Source organism: Colius striatus, chromosome 7 (genome assembly GCF_028858725.1).
Source record: "Colius striatus isolate bColStr4 chromosome 7, bColStr4.1.hap1, whole genome shotgun sequence".
Classification (NCBI taxonomy): Eukaryota; Metazoa; Chordata; class Aves; order Coliiformes; family Coliidae; genus Colius; species Colius striatus.
In genome coordinates, this window is record NC_084765.1 from 3,158,847 (window position 1) to 3,180,709 (window position 21,863).

Genomic DNA, 21,863 nt, shown 5'->3' on the forward strand with positions numbered 1-21,863 from the left:
AGCATCTGAGGACTGCATGAAGCCTCCATCACCCCTTATTGTGCTTTCTCTTCTGACCCCACTTTCCAGTGCAGGGCCCTCATCTCAACAACAATACCCTGAAAGCCTGTGTGGCACTCTGGGATCACACTTGAAAAGGCCTTTGGCTGAGGCTGGCTTTCAAGAAGGGGGGACAATTGGCAAGAGGCCTGTGGCTATTCATGCAGAACAGGCAGTGAAAAATGCCTGAAGTCAGTTTCAGGGGTGGGCAATGCCCAAAAAAGAAAGCCCACATAACATGAATGGCTGCTGCTAGGAGACTAAAACCAAAGGCATGCTACTAGCAGGCCTCCATGTGCCGACATCAATGGGTTCATCCTATCCCTATTAGGGGCCTAAAATGATGGAGAAACATGAGAAGGGACTATAAGCAGGAAAGGAAAATAATACCAAAGTACACAACGGTCAAAGCTTATATTGTTGTACTAAACACTCAGGAGAAGGAAATAATATTTTCTATGTTTAGCACCTTTTCTGTTAACAATAGTTGCATTGGTTACAAAACCTAATAAACAAAATAATGATGGCACCTTTTCTTGGGGGAGGAAAGCTATGCACCTCAATAATTAGTTATTTCTCATGCACATAGTTAAGCGTGATTATAAAAACATATTGGAAAAGCCAAACCTGAGTTAGAAGTGATCTAGACCTGGTGCTGGATCAGCTCCAGTCCCTTGGATACACACACACAAGTTCAGTTTGATTCCAAACCCGGCAGTACTGGTCAGAAGGAAACAGGTCTATGTGTTTTTTAAAGGAAACCTCTATAGTGAACCACAAAAGCATTTCAGCAGCATACAAATGACCCAAACCTCAACTGTGCTTAGGGTTAAATAAGCCTGAGGGGTGCTGTCTGTAGTGTGGATCCTGTGTGGAAAGAGGCCTCTGGGACCAAAAAGGTAACTGTGAAGAATTTACCTCATTTCAAAGTCACCAGATAGCTCTGGGGTGCTTTTTCTTTTTCTTGTATAAAGTACAGCTAAAAAAAAAATATCATACTCTCCTACTATATTTCACACTGGAAAGCTCTAGCATGGACTGATGGACTCTTGAAATGGAGACTGTCATATACCCTCATACTAAATTTCAGCAGTGTTCTGAAAATGACACACGAGTTTCTTTAGAAACAGCCCATCTTTTCTAAAGTCCTTTCCACCTCAGTACAAATGTTGGCTCTTGGCTAGCAAAAACCTTGAAAAAAAAGAAAAGGAATTACAATGTCTAGTCATGTTTGGACTTATTTCTAGGCATGATCTCAGCTTTTAAAAAATTATCATATTATTTAGTTTATGAGTAATAATGTCTGACTAAAAAGGTTTAAAATACAATGTGATACTATAATCAAGTGATTTGTTTCGAGTCGTGATGTTTATTATTCAGTGTGGAAGCTCAAGAACCCTAATCTTGTTTTTTTCAGTTCTCTATTCCCCAAGTCTGAATTTCCAATCATTTCTGAATTTGGTAGCAACTTTTTTCCTTTCCTCACTCAGAACTAACTTGGTACCTCTGCTGGAAGGAAAGACCCTCATTACTGCTGTACTCAGTTCTACACAAGGTGTAGGAAAACAGTAGCAGCTATTTTCTAAAAGCTGTAAAGTGTCTGGAGAGGGAAGAGCAGTTACTCATTAGGATGAGCAAGTGGCAAATCTGATGCTCCACTGAAGACAATGAAGTAATCTACTGTCCTCCAGTGGGAGTCAGGAAAGGAACTGTGAATCCTGGAGAAGCGAAGCTGCCATTATCTACTGATAGCTCAGGGAAGGCTTTACAGTAACAGTTACATGCTACCTTTGGCCATCCATTTCCATTAGAATTTTATAAATGTATGATGGAGCAAAGCTTACCCTCATGTGTGATCTTAACACTTGCATGGGTTTCTCATATCTAAGCTGCAAATTACTAGATCTGGCAGAAAATCTCTACTTGTTCTGTATCTCCTAGTTTATTGATGAGTAACACTTGCAAACACTGAAGCAGGCAATGTCTCAGGAACATCAAAAACATTTTTGGTTTTATGAGTTAAACAAGTGGACATGAGTAAGGCTAAATGCAGCTAGACTGCCCTGATGAGGGAACTATATGTCTTGTGTGGTTGTGATTCCTGCAGCCTCTCAGTGCTGAATATTTGCAACTCGATACTTAATTTATTCAGAGGAGGGAAGCAAGTTGAGGTTTTTATCATATGTATGTCTGTCTCTCTCAATCATCTCTGTCATAGATTTCCCAAATCTTCCACCACTTCTCTTCGTCTCTTCTTCATGGCTGAGCATCCCCCCCATCAAAATGATGCATCCTTGCAGCAGCTGGAACATTTGTAAAGCATAAATAGTGCTTGAGAAAATTAAGCTTTCTTTTGGATGTGGAGCCTCAACGTGAAGCAAATGAAAAGTCAAAACCTCTGAGATCCAGCAATGACTCCATGGCTGAGTTGTCTAAATTTCTAAGGCTGGACTTTTAAAAACCACGTTGTTCACACCTTATAATGGATACTTGGAGAGGTTTCCTGTGAAGTCATTATAGAGCTATGTATGCACCACCAGATGACAGGGACTAAACTCCTATTAGATACCTAATATCATGTGAGATTAATCTAGACCACCATGTTAGACTGAATCTGTTCCACTCCAAACAGCAGGGATTTTTCTGTCTAGGATTTGAGTTAGATTGCAGAGCACTCTGAGTATCCTTACCAGTGTATGTGTTGCAAGAGGCGTTTTAAATGTTTCTCTTATCTACTTATGTTAACACATTCAAAGCCACAGCCCACGTCACATTTAACAGAAAAATGTTGGAATGTTTCAGATTTTCCAAGATTTTTCAATGGATTTTCAATATAATCTGAATCAATTGAAGGAAGACCTTCCTGGCTTTGGGAGTTGTGAAAACAGACTTCCAAAACCTGAAGACATATATCTTTTCTTGAATTTGTGCAATCTGAAAGGAGAAGGGTGGGTGGTCTTAGCCCTTCAGAAGGTCTCTGATCCTCTGACCTATTAGACTATTAGTTCACCTAACCCAACCAATAGCTATTCAAGACTAAGAGTACAAAGAAAGGTGGTAATAAAAATAAATTATTAAACAAAAGGAATAGAAATAGTCAGTTGAAGGTTTTTCTCCTCCTGTGAAATCCAAAGAGTGTATTGGTTATTCCATTCTATCTAGTCAGCCAAGATACCTACTTGATCTTGCCAAGAAAAAGTAAGATTAAACTACTATGGGTACTGAATGGGTACCTAACTATAGGAATATGGTGTTACAGACATTTAAAGTATGTGCTGTGTGTACACTCTTAACCCAGCTGCTCATTTGTTTGATTTTTAGCCACTGTTTTCTGCTTAGGCCAAGAGATTTTTCATCCTGAAGCCACAATTCCTAACTAATAATCATTTAACTGCAAATACCAAGACTGTTGGGATAGAGCAGAAGTGACATATGGATCTCCTGGCTGGTCTACAGGGGCTGCCCTTGTACGTGTCTCCCAGCTTCAGCTTCTCACAGAACAAATTGTAGCTCTCAGACTTTTGGCCAAGGGTCCATAAGGCAGAGTTTCATGTAACTTGCTGTTTCCTTGCCACTGAAAACATTGAGGAAAAGCAATACATTGCACTGAGTCTAACTTATCATCAGGTTTGGCCCCTTTTAATTCGTTTTTTTTCTCATTTAGGTCCAAAAAGCATTCTCTAAACATCTCCTAACAGCAACCAGAGCCAGACAGCATGTGGAAAACGAGAATATCCTCATACAGAAACCGTTAGACAGCACTTGCTCTCTATTTGAAAAGCAGAAATAAGATGGGCTTTTTTTTCAGTCAAATAGCAAACATCCACAGTGAAATCTTTCCTGGGGTTTTGAGGCTCAGGAAAGACTCCCAAGTCTGTTTAGAAAGCGTAACTACTAAGGGAGAAATATCATGGCTGAGGCACTGGCTTGATGATTCTGCCCGTGTTTTCAGACCTTCTTCATGCTCTTGGGTAGTTCACTTATCCTCTCTGATAATTCCCCTAGTTCTTCTGTGTGGAATGGATGTGGTATTATTTCTGTCTGCCTGTCTCTGCCTTTTAAGCACTCGGTGAGGGAGTATATCTGAGTACATGTTTGTAAAGCACTTTGCACAAAAAGACTTCCAGAAACTACTAAAAACAAAGCAAAAGTATTGTATATTCTCACAGACCTTCCTTTTTCTCCCTTTCAACCCCAGTCTCAGTTCCTTATTTTTAATAGTTTGTTGGTATTTTGCCAATTACCAGATAAGGTAATTACTCTTTGGTGGTGGTGTGAGCCGTTCAGTTTCTGCTAGTGGTGTTCACCAAAACAGTAGTAGCTCCACACAGATTGCAGAACGGACATAGACCTGTATATGCCACCAGTTCAACCACAGAAAAGATGCTGTAGATAACCTAGCAACAGCATTGGTCCTAGTGATGGTAGCAATGGACTGTATTTCACCTAACATGTCATTAAGAACCCATCTAATTTGCTTGCTTCTTAAATTTGTAACCACAGCTGAGCAGTAGCTTTCTTTAGAGGATGGATACATGAAACACCAATCTATAGCTATTTTCTACTCTCTTTTGGATTCAAACACCATAGCACGTTTCTCTGAGTGTAACCATAGTACTAGCCATATTTCCTAGGTTGTTTGGTCATTTCTTGGAGAGTCTCATTGCTATCACTTTTGTTTTTCATAGCTGGCTACAGGCCTGGAAAAAAAAAAAACTGAGCTAAGCTTCATGCCAAGACAAAACATTACAAAAAATAAGCTGAGAGTTGTCTGCCCACTCATTCTATTCCAGTGATCCTTTACTGAATTGAATGTGCTGAACTGATGTTAGTGGAAGTGTTACCTCAGCAATGAAGGTAGGACAGGGCGTAGTCAATAAGTGTTTAAAGTCTTACTGTTGGTGGAATAAAATCAGTGCTGAGAAGGCTGAGAATTCAAATTAGTGAGCGAAATGTTAAAGCTTTGTTAAAAAAAAAAACAGTTTACACAAAAGTAGATTTTGGGACATATTTGAAAACAGGTTTGATAAATGGCCATATAGAAGTGTTCTGAATACAGCAGTTTGAGAGTGGTTAAAACCAGACCTGAGGTACAGCATTGCTAATTATTGCTAAGCACCAATATCAGTATCTCTGAAACAAGACATCCTTAATCATTGTCTTGTCCAGAGCTGATTCTTTTTACTGAAGTCTGGAGATAACTAAGCACATGCCTACATTCAGGTTTGTAAGTAGAGCAACAAAAGTCAATTGGACTGTTCACAAGAAGATGTTCCTAAATAATATCATGAGTCTTGGACAGGAGAAGAAGTAGGTCCCTAATCCAAAAGATAAGTCCCTTCTCTTTCCTCCCAATCTACAACAGGGCAGTTCCTGCCCATCCTTTGCCTGACTAAGTTCCAGTCACTACACTGGCAGGAAGAGGCACAAATCACTTGTGTGTGTCATATCCATCCAGCTCTGCTCCAACCTCTTCTCAGTTTAATTTCAGATAACTGCTCATGATGGCAGTGAAAAAGTACAAAGGGGATTCCCTAGGAGAAGAAAGTTTTTGACAAAAGCCCTTTTCACTGCTTACCTTATATGCTGCTGTTCATTTTTTTCCCCCACTTCCCCTTGTGTAGTTTTAAGGGCTGATAAAACTACTGTTTTTCTACCTGAGAAAGTAGCTGTGATACAGTAAGAGTAGGCTTTTAATAGCTGAGCTGAAATTTGAAATCAGGAGGAATTCACATCCCTTTTTTCTAGAAAGAAAACCCGTTCACCTACTTTTATGGAACGTTTGTTGTGTCTTATAATAAATCTGTTTAAGACCTACCATGAAATTTTCAGCTTCCCACGACACGAAGAACTATTACCCCAATGTAACGTGTTCAAAATCTAAAACCAGATTTAGTTGTTTCTTCCTCTGGAGGCAATATATTCCTCCTTATTTTCCCTCTTTTACCAGACTTGAGCCATCTAAAGCTGATCACCAGACCTTGCTAGATGCTCCAGATTTATCAACTACCGTTTGTATTTTTAGCATTTTAATACATTAAAATAGGTCAAAATTTACATAATGTAGACATTACTATATACTACTGTTATAAATTTTTGGTTTATCGCTGAAGAAGAAAAACAGCAGCTACTCAAAATCAACAAAATCCAAATATTAAGTTCAGAACACAATAGTTTATCTGCCCACTGTGGTTATCTGCTTAAAATTAAACTGATCATATGTCCTTTTCTATGATTATAAAGAGTCTTGCTGAAGTGGGCTTTGACTAGCCCATCCCCTGGATGATATTTCATGTTAAGAAACTTCATTTATATTAATGAGCTTCCAGACAAGATTCTTTGTCATAGGCTTTAATTATTGATTTCTATTGGAAAAAACAACAGAGGGTTGAAATGCATTTCCACGTGTCTGCAAGAGCACGAGGCATTTGGGTAGCATTTCCATGCTAGTGGTTGGGAAACGGCAAATAGGTTACCCTGATCTTAACAATCCACCCAGAGTTCAAACCACTCTCAGTTTATCTCACATTCTTCCTTACTGTAAACCAGCTGAATCCAGAAGCAAGGCACGGGGCAAGGCAGATGCTAACAGAGGGGTGAGCAAAGGCCAAGCTAGCACAGGGGTACGCTCAGGCTAACCACAATATAGACAGAGACGCTCTGCTGGGCAGTGGCAAGCCATGTACAGCCACATTCTCAGGCTCTGGAAAGCAAAACAAACATAGTCCAAATGCTGTGGAACAAACTTAGGCCCATAAAGTCCAGACTGAATGAAACAGAGCTCAGTGCAAACATAGCCCAAAGGCAGTGGAAAGCAAACTCAGGCAAATAAACTTCAGGCTCTGTGAAACAGAGCACAGATAGACACACTCCAAGCACAAGTAGAAAAGCAAACAGATCAAATACAGTCTAAACTTAATGAAGCAGATAAATGAAACAGTAGCTGTCTCACTCTCCAAGAAAACCTAAGCAACTTACTCCAAAACCAGCAAGTTGGAGCAACTGTGGTTCTCTTACAGGCGAGCTTCAGTGTTACCTTCCCTTCTCACATCCTTCATGCCTTCCACTCCCATTCAGTGTGGTAGACTCATTCTTCACTTTTCAATGATCCACAGTAACTGCTGTGGATCAAAAGTTTTCAAATTTTTGCATTCTTTCAGCAAAATGTCAAGTCTTTGGGTGTTTCAAGGCAGCATTAAAAGGACCAAGGAGACCTTACTCAAATATATATATATATATATATATATATATACACATAACATTTCTGTTTGCACTTGTATAACGTTGCTTTAGAGTGTGAGAAATAAAGACAACAGAAACTAGATAGTAATCAACATGTATAAAAACGCACTGAAGAGCAAAGAGGAAGCTAAAAGCATCAGAGACATTTCTATACCTGAGAGATACACAACTAACGTGATGATCATTTCTGAAGTATTTAAGAATCTGAGAAAGCTTCCAATGGTTAAAGCTTTTTTAAATAGATAACACTTGTTCAGTGATGCAGATGAGAAAAACATTCCATAAATATTCCCATTCCCTATTGGAATAAAAAAGGATAAAGTATTTTTTCACTTGAGGATGACAAAGTACTTCCCAGTCCGCCAATAACTATAGAGAACAGTAAAGACCATCAATTACTGATAAGTACTTTAAACCTGACAGCCCCTAGATTTGTCCCCAAGCTGTCCTAAAGACCTGTCTGAAGAAAATCTCTGGCCTGCTTTTAATGTATCTTGGAAGGCCAGGAAGATTCCCATGAAATACAAGACTGCCATATTCAAGAAGGGCAGGCAGGATGACACAGCCAGCACCAGGTCACTAGGGCTGATCTCAGTCTTGGGTAAAATAATGAATCGGTTGATGCAGAAGTCAACTAAGAAGGAAATAAAGTCATTCAATGTATTTAACAGGAAAAAGGTCATGTCAGATAAATCTGATTTAATTCCCAGCGGAGATTAGTAGGAATTCTGTATATGTAACATACAGTACAACACTGTGGTTAAAAGCAGTGTCACACAGTGACAACAAAACACATGTTAAAAACATTAAGAATGGGATGAGTACATTTTTTTGGCTTTTAATCCCTCAATGGGGAATCACAATTGACCTGAGGGTGTTTTAGGGGATTCCCCAGTGGTCTAACCTTTGCAGTGTTTTTATCAATGTTTTGAAATTTTTAACCTTTATTAAAACCATACCAAACCAAACCAAACTCAGCCATGTTGTAGCTTCAGCAAAGGCTGGCAGAATAAGGGAAGGTAAAACCAGAACATTTGGACTTAAAAATCTGGAGCAGGGGTAAGTGTGGCCCATTTGACCAAATGAAATGTCACTCTATATGAAAAACTATTAGTGGGGTTATAAAAACCCAAGTGACATAGAATGTGGAAAGCAGTGCTGCTAAGAACGTGCTAGAACTTCAAGTTGCAGGCAACTCCACAAGCAAGACTGAAATGCTGAGGCAGAAAAGGTTAACGTACTCCTGGAGAGACAAACAGGAGAAGCTTAAGGAAGAAAAGCAGAATGGCTGTACTCCTTGGTAGATGGATGGGAAACGCTGCCAATACAGCATCATAAATGTGTTGAGAGCTCAGCTGTCCACAGAGGGTCCCTGGACACTTATAAGTTACACCCAGCATGAGTATCCACAGCATGCAATGGGCTGCTGGCTGCTGTCACTCAACTGCTGCCTCCCAAAGAGGCCCAGAACTGTGGAAAGAGAAAGACAGTAAGTGGTTGAGGACATGAACTCCTACTCGTGTCCCTCACTGAGCCAGCTCTCCTTATGAGTCAGAGCCAGTTCTGTAACACCTAGATAGCTCTTGCATGCTACCTTGATCAGTAGCCCTTGCATGGTGGATACTAGCACATTGTGCCAGTAAAAACATAAATCATTTTACATGAAACTCAATTACCAGCTTCATCTACCAGCTTATTATGCTTTCAGGAGTTTACTCCCATGCTCGGTTTGCCAGTTTCCACTAGCTTCAGAATAACTTAGTTGCTCTAAAATAGCAGAGTAAATGCAATCTATCCTAAGGGATCTAGTCTACCTTTCACCTACTACAGCAAAAGAAATGCAAAGCCAAAGTAACTAAAGACTGTCAATGCTCCCCAAAATCAGAATTTTTAAAACCCATTAACTTTTAATGCTTTTCTATTATTTTCTAATAATTTTCCTTGTTCCAGAAGAAGATATTTGACTAGAAACTTTAAAGCAAATTTATTTCCTACTTGTGCTTTTCTTTACCACACCAGTTTTATTACTTGCAGTCTCTTTCTGAGTGCAGTTCCCTGCCATCTCTTTTATTTTCCCTGTAGGTACCATGTGCTGTGTAGCAGAGCTTGGTTCATATTTTGTACTCAAATTGTCTGGCAAACTGAAAAGAAAATGCTGTTGTCTCTATTGATTTAAAGTTATAACTATAATACAAGTCACATTACTTGATAATGTATAATAAACCAGCTCCTTGGCTGATGGAGATTAGGAGAGCTCCAATCTCGAGTGATGCTAATCCTATGCATTGAAGGATGAACCCATCAATGGGAATTAAAAGGCAGTGCTGCTTGGTTTAGTATTAATAATCAACTAGCTCTCATTTTCCCTTAAAATAATCATTAGCTAACATGTTTTTGTGTTTCCTCTAATTGAGAAAATGCAGTGTTAAAAACAGATATATGGTAAGTAGCAGCAGACCTTACAACACAGATACAAAACTTGAGTTCTGTCGACTGAGTATCTCTACATGCACTGACTAATCTTCCTTTTCCATTTCCCCACACAAACGCAGGATGCTTGAATGATCTAGATTTAAGAAATGCATTTCTTAATCACTCATAACTGGGAAAACTAAGAAAATAATTACTACCTTCTTCTTTATGACAAAAGAGTACCTTAGACGCTAATCTTTAAGTAAGAGGTATACCCATGCAATGGATGCATCAGTGAATTTTCTGGGAGTGTTCTTGTCTCTGTACTCAAGTATCATACACAAAGGATAATCAGCTGATACCCTGCCCTGACTACTGAGGCATGTGTTGCTCCCAGCCTTATATCCTCAGAAAATAAAATTAAATAATAAAATCTTGTGGCTTATCTATACTCACTTGTCTCACAACCTTTTGTGTTTAATCTTTGGATTAGTTTTATGAACAGTAATTATAAATAATCTTTTAATGGAAATGCTTGGTGTTTCATCAGAAAGTTAGAGGAGAATAACTGGAGAAGTTATGTGGTACAGTAATACAAACAGTTCCCAAACCTGCCACAGCAGTGACAACTAAACCACCGTAAGATGAATACAGGCACCCTTCCTAGAAAAGCCCGTTAAGCAAAACCTCTGAGCAATCTCAATGCTCCAGTGTCTGTCGAGTGTGGAAATGAAGGGTGGTTGAACAACATGTTCCTTGCTTCCCATCCAAAGTTGTCTCTTTTCACAAAAACAGATCTCAGGGTTCAAACTTACCAAGCACAAGGACAGAAATTCACAAAAGCAGACAAGACAAGTTATCTCATGATCTTTCTTACCATAGGGGCTATCTACCAAGATTTACATGAAGGAAGGAAAGGGATTAACTCTTGACTTTCCTACTGAGACTATTCCACGAGGCTGAAAAAATGGAGACAGACTCTCCAGGACTAGGACACTGTCTAAGAGAAAAGAGACCTGTCATCTGTTTATGTTCAGTGACTTCTCATGAAACAATTGTTCGTTATAAGCTGTGGAAACAGTCACCAGTGCAGTAATGCAGGAACTAGAACCAAGGTTCTCTGCACAGTTGGCAATCAAAGGCTCCAATCCATCATTAGCACACTTTCTCTCAGCCTCTCTGGTCCAGCAAATTCGTAAGGTTTTTCTACTAAGTAGAATGGCTTCAACAGGAGGGATAAAAAGTGTTCCCTGCTCCAAGCATGGTTTAGTGGTTAGGGGATCCTCTGGGCACTTGAGCCATATGGGCCTGAAACCTGGCCAAGAGAACAGGGAATGGGCTATTCATACTCTGGGCTTGTGAATACTGCATAAAAGGGTTTGGCAGTACTTTCCTGGCTATACTTTAAAAGAAAGGAATGATCTCCATGATAGTTTCCAAGAAAATGACATAAGTACCTTATTCCAGGAAAGGTTTCAGGGAAATACCTCTCTGCAGCTCACAGTTAGGCACTTAAGCCCAGGAGAAGGAGCTGTAGAACTGAAGTCATTTCCTACTGACCAGCAAAGGAGTCTCTCTGGTCAGGGTGCTCACTACCATGAGGCCCAGTCTGAGGCAGTTCATTTTCCTCATTCATTTTATGAGCAGCAGAGATGCCTAATTCAGGGTTCTGGATTACACACTCAAAACCAGATGCGTAAAAGCTACAGTAGAATAAAGTAAACCAGCAAGCTCCAAAATGTGAAAGATCTGTCTCTGAGGAGGAAGGCATTCAGACATAAAAGGACCAAGCAGTGGACTATATTCAAGAAATACACAAGACAACACCAACACAAGTGTAATTGCACAATTTGAGACGAGTAAAGGCTGCTGGGTTGTTGGAGAGCTCAGAAATGCAACGCATGGATGTATGTGCACACAGGCAAAAGTGTCAAAGCAAGTCTATGCTCCATTCCCATGGGGCATATTATCACCATCTGGGAGATGATTGATATTTATTTGTCTAGCTTGTGCACACAGACCAGTACTGCATTTTAGATGAAGTCTCCCAAGTTAAATAGCAAAAGGAACAATAAGACAACCTGCTGACAACTCCAGCTCAGACTAAAAGAAACAGCCAGGAACCTCACAGCTTCGAAGTAACTCAAACCAGTTATTCACCCTTACATTTTCACTTCAGTGATAAAATGGCGTGTTTCTCTGGTTATGTACTCCTTAACTTTGCAGGGACATAACTCTACATAATGAAAACGTGGCCTAAAGTGTATCAGGCAAACAGAAAGGCCCCATAGAGTATCTGGAAAAAAAAATAGAAGGGTCAAACCGAGTCCCTGTTTTGACCTTCGGGGGTTTTGCTCCACTTAAACCAAATGACTTTGGCCCACAAAATTTTGCAGCAGCTGTGAGGTTCTGCAGTTAGTTTATATAAGCTTTACTGAGTTTATGCTTGGAGAGTGCTGAGTGGTTATAGGGATACTGCACAATAAACCCTCTCCTCTTTTGGGAAAAAGTTTATGAAGATGTCATTTTTGTGTGTGTAAATAGGAAAAGTTGAATCAACTTCTGACTTTCTAGACATCTCATTTATTTCTCAGTTGTATTTTTTTGGAGGTTGGATAATTGACTTAGAAATTTTTAACATTTGTAGGAAGAAAGCCACTGGAATGCCATTCTGCCCATTTACTTGGGAGCCCTGCTGGTGGAAGGTACAGATGGCATGCATATGTCAAGAAACTAGGAGATACAGTTTTGTGGGAAGCTACTCCTCCTCTGCTTGCTGAAAACATGTGGAATGTTGCTCACCAGAACTTGGACAGGAATTATTGTATCAAGTGATGCCTCCTACCTACTAACTTTTACTTCCAAAAACCACAAAGCAAAATATGATAATATTATGTGTTCTAATGTCTTGGTAATGTTTATTTCCACCACTGTCCTAACTTGTCTCAATCCTGAATTCCAGATGCTGATCAAGAAGGGTCACATACTGGAAAGTACCTTGACTGAATTAAAACATCCTAGTCCACCACCATTCTTAGACAACAAATTACACTCCATCAGCTAAACTGTATGACAAAGATAGTGGGAGGGTTTCTCTGTTGCTTGCAGCACTGTTTAGTCCACACAGTGGACTAAACAAATATCTACTGAAATGCCATAATCCAAGTCAGATTCATAGTTCTGTGCATCTTCCTAGTGCTGGTGTAAATCCAGCCTTTTCAATAGAGTTGCACAGACTGAGTTACTAGACTAATATAGTGGTGAGACAGACCTGATTTATCTGCTGCATTTTGTACCTATGATTGTAGCTTAAAAGATATACTTCAAGTAAAAGAGACATTTCGATTACATACATCAGCATATGAAACTACCGTTTCTTTCTTGCAAGTGGCAATGATTTAATTCCTGAAGATTACTCTGTTCTGTACCTATCCAAATCATTATATTACATTTAAATATTAGCAGCGACTCTCAGACCACTAAGAAGTACAGAACCTCAGATGATGAAAAGTTAGAAATATATCTTTTTATAGATCCTTTTTGTGGTTGGTATCTTTGATAATGCCAAGTGATTTACCAGTGTCTCTTAAGAGTAAAGCAGTAAAGACTCCCATCTGTTAGAGGGCTGATCCAGCTTGTTCTCAACTTTTTTGAGTCAGTTTATTATCATCTGGGAGTAGTTCTCAGTCTGTTGGTGGTTCTTTTTTCTTCTTCTGTTTTGGGGAAATAGCATAAAAAGAATAAGTCACAGGCTGGAATGGCAACTAAGGGCTTGTTGGATTTCTTGAATGTAGGAATAGATTCTGTGACTAGATCTTTCAAGAGTGGTTATGATTTGAACAAAGCAAAGACTACAGATGATGCTGTCTTCTTTTTTCTTTCTTAAAATTTATACAGCCTAGAAAAGCTGGAATAATATGAAAGCCATATATAGAAGATTTCATCTGAATCAGAATCCAGACTTTGTTGCCCAGTCATTCACCTTTCACTTTTGTTTTCACAAGACCATACCATTTTGGTTTACAAAAGTCAAAGAAACAACTGTGTCAAAAGGCAACCAAGTGGCTCTTTTTGTGGCACGTCTGATCCCAGTCAGGGCTTCATTGCAGCCTTAGATAAGAAGAGGCCGAAGGAGATTCCAGTCTCTAAAGCTATGTTGGGAATGCTTCCTGTCACCATCAGCAGGTTACTTCTGAGACAATCTGTACCAACATTTTAATCCCATGTTACCAGTCTGCAAAGGTGGAGAATATTTTTACAGGAGTAGATTCAGGACAGAAAGTAGGTAAAGGAGTAGGAAGAGAGAGAGAATTAGGTAGGGAAGGCAGATAGAAAGAGGTGAAAGAACTTAAGAGTTTCCAGCAGTGAGAAGAAATGGGAGATGAGACTTGGTAGTGGATTTTTGTACCAAAAAAAAGTGTACACAAAGCAGGTTTCTTACATTCTTCAGTAATAATTTCGAACAACACATGTGAGAAACATCTCAATAACCACGTAAGGTTTCCTTAAAAACCTTCAACCTGTCAATTCCTCTATTCCTTACCTCTTTGAAGTTTTCTTTAGCACATATTTCGTATTTGCCATTTCAAAGTTATATTAAAGTACATTCAAACTAGTGACTCTGCTTATTTGACTGGAGAATAGTCAACGTCAGCAAGCAAAGATTTCTCTCCTTAAAAGCAAATGCTTCAAAACATGGCAGGTAACATGGATCTCAGTCTCAGCTTCAGTTCACACCACCTGTTTCAACTGACAGAGCATCAAGCCATCATCTCCCAAACCACAAACATCCTACATCTTATTCAGAGTGAAATAAGAGACGTGTTTCCTTTTGACAGTTTGGGAAACAGGTGAGAAAAATTACAGTGTCGTTCTGGGCGTTTTCTTTCAGGCTAATTATGAAATAGTGTCTATGCTTTTACAGCTTTTGTGAACACTATCAACAGACCTAACACTTTCTTTTATTGATCACAAAGAACAGAGGCTTTATGTGGAAAACAGAAGCTTTGAATTTCATTGCAAGGAGAAGTGTGCTATTTTAGTATTAAATCCACATTTTACCCACTTTCCATTTACATTGGTTCTGGGGAACTTTGGAGATGAAAACCTGAAAGCCATTGCAGAGTGTATGCATTGGAGAATGCCATGGGCTGGTCTTAACGCATGTAGGCAGCAAACTGCACCTTGCTGACACAAGAATCTCAACATGTAAATGGCACGAATGTCTCTCCTGTGTCTGAATTTTGCTCTCTTTTTGTAAAAAAAATTAAACTCTACAGCTAGAATAAAATACCAGAAACTACCAATTGTCCTTGACATGGGCCAGTTGATACAGGGTGAGAATCCAGCCAACAGAATTACACATTTGTTCGTTATTAAAATTATGTTCTCTGTCTTACTGCCACTACTCTGGGTTTTGTTAGTCCCATTCTAGTCAAAATCTCATTATGTGTTTCTATGAGAAAACACAAAGCGTATAAGTATGCAGATACACTCAAGTGTAAAGCATCACTTCTGCACTCAAACAACCTTAATTTCAAGATCTGAATCTTTCTTCCTGCACCGCTGATTTTGCTCATCTGCCCGATAAGCAGTCTGTGTTCTTTTTGCTGACTGATCCAAATCTCAGTCCTCACCCTTAACTGCTTGGAGTATTTCTAACTCAAAATGTGCAAGCTGAAGAGTAAAAATCACCACTCGGTGCCTTGCAGAAGGTGTGTTTGGTAGGCTGCCAGGTCAGTTCTTTACACTGTAAAGACCTTGGGGTTGGGGCCATATCTCCACTTCTGTTTGTGAATAATCAAACACACGTACGGCACTCTGGGTCTGATCCTGTATATCATAACATCAGTGATGTGGGACCAGATGCTACATGAACAAATGGGAATCTGTTGCATTCATATAGTGTGGGTTTTTTTCCTCCAAGGAACTCAAAGCACTTTACAATCTTTAAGCCTCACCACATGCCTGTGGGGTACAGCAGGGTAAGTAGGCCTGTAGCATTCTTTATAGAGCCAAGTACATTTATTCAAATGTAGCTGAATAATAATAATGCAATCATGACCTTCCATGACACTTACGTTCCTCAGGAACAATGAAACTGTCAGCCACAAGGGTGAGACTCATGAGCCTGGGTGACAAAACTTTTTCGGCAGCTGGCCCACGACTGTAGAACTCACTTCCGTAATAGATTAGGATGACCACGAACTCCACCGCCTCCAATGCAAAATGCTAAACTTACTTCTCCAATTTAGTTTTCCCACCCTATCAACAAATAAGCAAAACAAGCTTGATGGAAAACAAGGACCCTTCTCTAAGGTTTTGTGAGTCCTGCTACGAATTTCAACAGACAATTGCTGCTGCACTACAGTATTTGTTTAGCATGCTTCAAAAAAACAGCGCACTCTTTCAAGGAATTCATTCTCAAATAGCTTCTGGAGATTTTTAACTAATTTAAATGGAGCATGAATACATTCTTCAATCTACGTTTACAAAATCACTTTGGCAGGGGCCAAATGGTGTCAAAAAAAGGAATTTACCTTGATTTCTTCAAAATATGGTTTTCTACAGTGTTATGAATTCTGAATAGTAATATACTTCTTTCCAATCCAACAATGAGGAGATGTTTAACAAAGACCACTCCCTTCAGGAACATGAAAACATTTGTTTGAAAGCCAACCTGCAGGAAATATCTGGAAGCAAAGACACCAGACTCCTCCTCTGGGAATAGTATGAACTTTGGAAATCTAGGAGCCAGGGGTCCAATTACTTATGAAAAAAAACCCAACTAAGCAATAATGATTAACACTGGCACTTCGGATAACAGTCTCATCACATATGTAGGAGTGGCATGTCACCACGCGAGTGCTTCAAACTGTCCATCTCTCAGAGGTGGATGTTAAACTACAAATTGCATTAAAGGTACCAATCACTGTGTAATGCTGCTCTGCTTTCCAACTGGTTTACTGTCTTCCAGTAACAACTTAGAGTATTAAACAGAACAGAAGCAACAACTATTCCTCTCAGAAATCTCTTTGTCATCCACTCTGGTTTTGCTCAGATGCCATTTTCCCCTTGTTTCCCAGTCTCCTTACTCTTTAGCAAGCACTCCTCCATCCCCTTATGTTCCCCCTGTGCATATAGTAAGGCTGGAGTTGCCACAGTCTCCTTAATGTCTAATCCTTTAACACTGGGAGTGCATTGTATTGCAGTCCTAATGCAAGGATGAATTCTGGAATGTGGAGCCTGGAGAGAGGCTTATAGAATAAGAAAGAAAGAAAAAGGGAAGAGGAAAAAGGAATTGAGAAGAGAAAGAAGTCAAAACCACACATGGGACAGAAGGAAAAAAAGGGGATTAGGTGACAATATCCGACTGCACTGAAGGGTCAGGAGAATTAAGCTTCAGAGCAGCTTGCTCAATGTGTGCTGGGATAAAAAGACTCTGATATGAATGGAGGTGGTTCAAGTGCAGGCACATTGTGGAATGCAATAGGAGTCTGCTAGGGAACATTTAAGAGAGTTGTGCACCACTTTCATGTAGCAAATAATATATATTGTTTGCTGGGCAAAGATCTGAGCCTCCCTGTCACTTTTACAAGGTTGTTACAGAGGAACTAGAAATACAAGAATGGAATGAAATGGAATAGCATTACACCAAATGAAATAATAAATCAAATAAACAATCTGAGCGTGTGCTTCTAAGATTTATTATTGCATATGATGTTTATGTTGAATATAAACTTAAAGTAATAGATCCCTATCCAAAGAAAATCAGCACACTTGACATCAATGGAGTTTGATCTCCTTTTAACAAATACTTGAGAGTCCAATTTTTAATAACTAGTTGCACTACATGTGCAACTGAGTGCATAATCTTTTCATCAGGTCAGCTTTAGGCACAGTTATTGATCTTTCTAAGTCATTTAGGTGCTGTATCTTGAAGGACATGTATAATGAGAGTACTTCTGTACAACTCATTTGTTTAACAGAAAACTGCAGATACTTTAACTTCCCATTTAGTTTATATTCATTCAATTATTGCAGGCAAAAAAAACTTAGAGACAGCCTCAGAATGACAGCATGGTTACTTTATAAACAACAGTTCTCTACATCTTCTTGCAACACAGCCACTGGAAGTTGAAATAGCTGGAATTTGAGAAAATGCCCTCTGTCCTTCTGATACGCTTTTTTGCCCCAACATGGCTTCCTAATATAAGATGAAATAACAGCCTCATCTCAATCTGGCATGACTATCCATCTATGAAGCAGAGAGAAAACTGAGAAACATGAGAGATAGAAGAAACAAGTCATGAATAATAAAAGAAAGTGATTCTTAACTATGTAAAGAGAATTCATTCAAGTCAACCATCTGGCACAGGGCACATCCTGCAGAGAGAGCAGCCATGGAAAAACGACAAAGTCAGTTCAGTTAATATTTCCCAAGAAGACACCACAGGAGACAAAGCTACAGTAGAGCTCTGCATCCAATGGACTGATACTGAAACCAATTTGATATTGGTATGAAACATATCAGTCCTTAGTGCCTGCTTTGGACAGATCCAAAGAAGCCAGACCTTTTAGAAAAACCAAAACTGTTTTCTGCTCACTTGTAATACTGTTGCCTTGCCTTTGCTGCAGAGAGGCTTGGGGAATTTCACACAAGTAAACCTGAAGGTGGCTGTGTATGTGACCTACATGCACTTTGTTTTGTTTTTAAAATAGAAGGAAGAACATAACTCATATAAAACCTAAACCCAAGCCCAAAACACATCACTGCTACAGAAAAAAATAAACAAACAAAGAGCCAACAGAAAAACTTGCTTGGATTGGAGTGAGTAGGACACGTTTCCTTCCTCCTCCCCAGTGGTAACACCTATGACCTGACCCGAGACTTGACCTGGAAGCTAGGAAAAGAAGAAAAAAATCAGAGTTTTCAGGGTTCATGACAGCATCCTTAGAAAGATGTATGCCTGTGCGTAGGCATTGTGGAAGTAGAGTGTCATTTCTTCCCTGGAGACACGGACGTGAAAGTGTTCTCGATGTATATTTTCAACTATTGCTTTTCTCTGACAGAGGACAGAAAAAAACCATTTCCAGTGGATTCAATGGCAATATTTTTATTGACTTCAGTGGAACTGGAGTTTTACTCTAATGTTCTAAATATATCACAAGAGTTCACAGCCGTATCAACAATTCCTCCCCTGTCATCCATATCCTTAAAAATACATATATTTCCTTTATTTCTTACATCCTCTTTGACTTAGCTGTCTTTGCTGTTTGTCCTGTTACAGTAAAAGCCATCTGACAGCTAGGCCCCAGAGCCTCAAAATCAAAACAACAGCAACACGTTATGTAGTCTGCTGTCTGCAGAGTATGTCTGACTAAGCTGTGAGTGATGTAGGAGCCGAAGAATCCACTGCTTTGTGCGTGGGAAACATGGCTGGGCATGGTCCTGTGCCACTACGTAATGTGCTCTCCTGGTCTCTCTGTTGATGTACACAGACACAAACTATCCTGCCCAAACAGAGCCAAAACATTCATCTCAAATAATATAAAAAACACAGAGAAAAGAGAAGGCATCTCTTTGCATGTGTTTTGTTTCTTTTTCTTCACAAGCCCCTCCCAAAGAGATAGCTATCTGAGAGCTAGGTTTTGCATCGCATAGGCTCCTGCCCACATCCCGTCTCCCGCCTTCTTGTCTTCCTGAAACACACATAGTCTATTAATAATAAAAAGCAGGGAGAAGAGAGGGAAAGAGAGAGAAAGCCCTCTTCTTTTAAAAAAAAAAGGCAAATCACCTCCAAATATAGTGCAGGATTACTCACCCTCATTCAGTCATGCTATAGGTAGAAGAAGCTGGGAGAAGAGAATAGAGCATGCTTTATTTTCTACCCTGACATCTTTGGCCTTCCTGCATTAGTCTAGCCCAAAATCATAGTCTTTACAGCTCGGATGGTAGAGGAACTGTTACACCAAATTTCCCAAACGCTGCTTCTTCAGAAGGGCCAATTTCATCAGAAGAGTTGAACTGAGCCATGAGGAGACCGTGAAGGGATGTAAGTGATGTCAAGCAGTCTCTGCAAAGGCAGGACCTTTAAGCCAGTGGTTCTCTTCACCAGTCACCTGCTAACATGGTACAGCCCTTATTTCTAATCTGTGCCTAGAACAAACAAACAAGCCTTAAATAACATTTGTCTGACTTGCCTTTGAACTTAACCCAAATTAATCCTATATGAGTTCAAATAAAGTTCAAGTAGAATTTTGCTCTCCTTTTCAGTAAGTCACGATGCCAGCTGGAGCCAAAGGTTGCAAAATGCACAAAGAGAAGACCAATTCTGTATTTCTGTTATCAGAAGGGAGATACTCTTGGAATCTCAACAAAAAGTTCTGAGACCATTTTGCAAACGAAAGACTGTCTGGGTAGTCCAAATAAGATTTGACAATATCTAGACTGTTGTGTTCGTGTCTAAGCTATTGTAGATCATGTAGTCTAGTCATAGCACTTTTAAAACTCCTTTGACCATACAAGTTTTCTTTCCCTCAGTAGATAAGGCACAATGTAAACTGCAGTAGCTTCAAACTGTTTTGAGATGTTGTAAAGCTTAACGTGGTTTTGCATTATTTAGTCCCATGGAAGTCACAATCCATACCTAGGAATCAAACTTCTTAACTTTCTAAGAAGAAAAAAAGGAGATAGAAGAAAACATCAGATCAGAAAATTTGCCTGCTACCAGGCAGAGATAATTAGCAAACAGGTTTTGTGAAAAACTGTAGGTTGCTTTTGCTTACAGTGCTCAAAGGATGCTTGCCTAGCACTCTTCAGAAGCAGTTATCTTAAATGCAGGCTTCTTAATCATAGCCAGCAAGAGAGAAAGCAACGTGGTGCTCAGTCGGTTTGTGGTGCAACTACCAGCGAGTCAATTGCATTTATTTCCTTTTCAGTGGTACATATCTCTTCCTGTGACAAAACTCAGTCTTCTTTTTGAATGTTGCCCCTGAGCACACAAAAGCAATGTGTGCTTCCAGTACTCCAGATCAAACCGAGACTATCATTTAAGCAGAGAAACTGTTATCTTGACAGCAGTGTTAAGCCTCATTTTGAAAATGAGCATTTGATCCAAAGGTAAGAAAAATCTATTTCCTAAAATATTCAGAGGATGAAATTTAGGACAGAGTTCTAACTGTATAATACTTTTCTATCTGTTCTCACATATCTCACAGGTAACCCAGCCGCTGGCATTGGTACCTGTGAGAATTGCAGGCCTGCGCTCCCTCCTCAAACAGCCCTTGCCCCAGTGAATGCCTGGAATCAGACCAACTATTGTTTCCTTCACATTCAGCACCACTGCTGAAGCATGAAGGAAACTCCCACCCTCATCCTCCCCTCCTCACCCTCCTTTCCCTCCCCCTCGACCCACACACAGAGATGTGAGAAAGGAAGCAGATCAAATGAAAGCAGTGAGAAATTATGTTTCTTCATTTTGCTTTGCACTGCCATCTATCTCATACCACAACACCAGCAAAGTGCAAGGTGACGGCTTCCTGGCTTATAACTGATGGTCATCTGTTGAGGCTTGTATCTCTGCATGTATTTCCACCTTTGAGCATCCAAGAATTTGAGAAATGAAAGATGAAAGTCCTGGTTTGCATGTAATCTTATGAATATCCCTCACCAAGGGCAGGATTGTGTCTTACCTCCTTCAGCATAGAGTATGTTTTCAAAAGGCATTGCTGGACTTAATCTTCCAAAACCTGGATCACAAATTAATCTCAAGTTCAAGAGGGCTTTAGTAAAAGCAGTAATATTCACAATTGATCAATATAAAATTCCCAAGGGAAGTACCTGGCATCTTAATGATATGTAACATCTACAACAACCCTGGTTTTAGGAACATGCTAGTCCAGTCAGCAGTCAGTTAATGGGAGTGTATTGCTCACACACCAATTGCACTTACAGTAGGAAAATGAAAAGTGCAAAGTAGAATCCTAACCAATGTGCTTCCAGAGTATCATCAAGCTTTAGAAGGTGATGTGTAGAATTTCTCAGGCCTAGTTTTTCTATAGGCTTCACAATTTCCTCACCAAAAGTGCTTTATAGTAGATGTATAATAAGAGAATGCAGAAAGTTGTGTTAATTTGGCAGAAATTGGAAAAGTTGGTGTCTTTAAAAA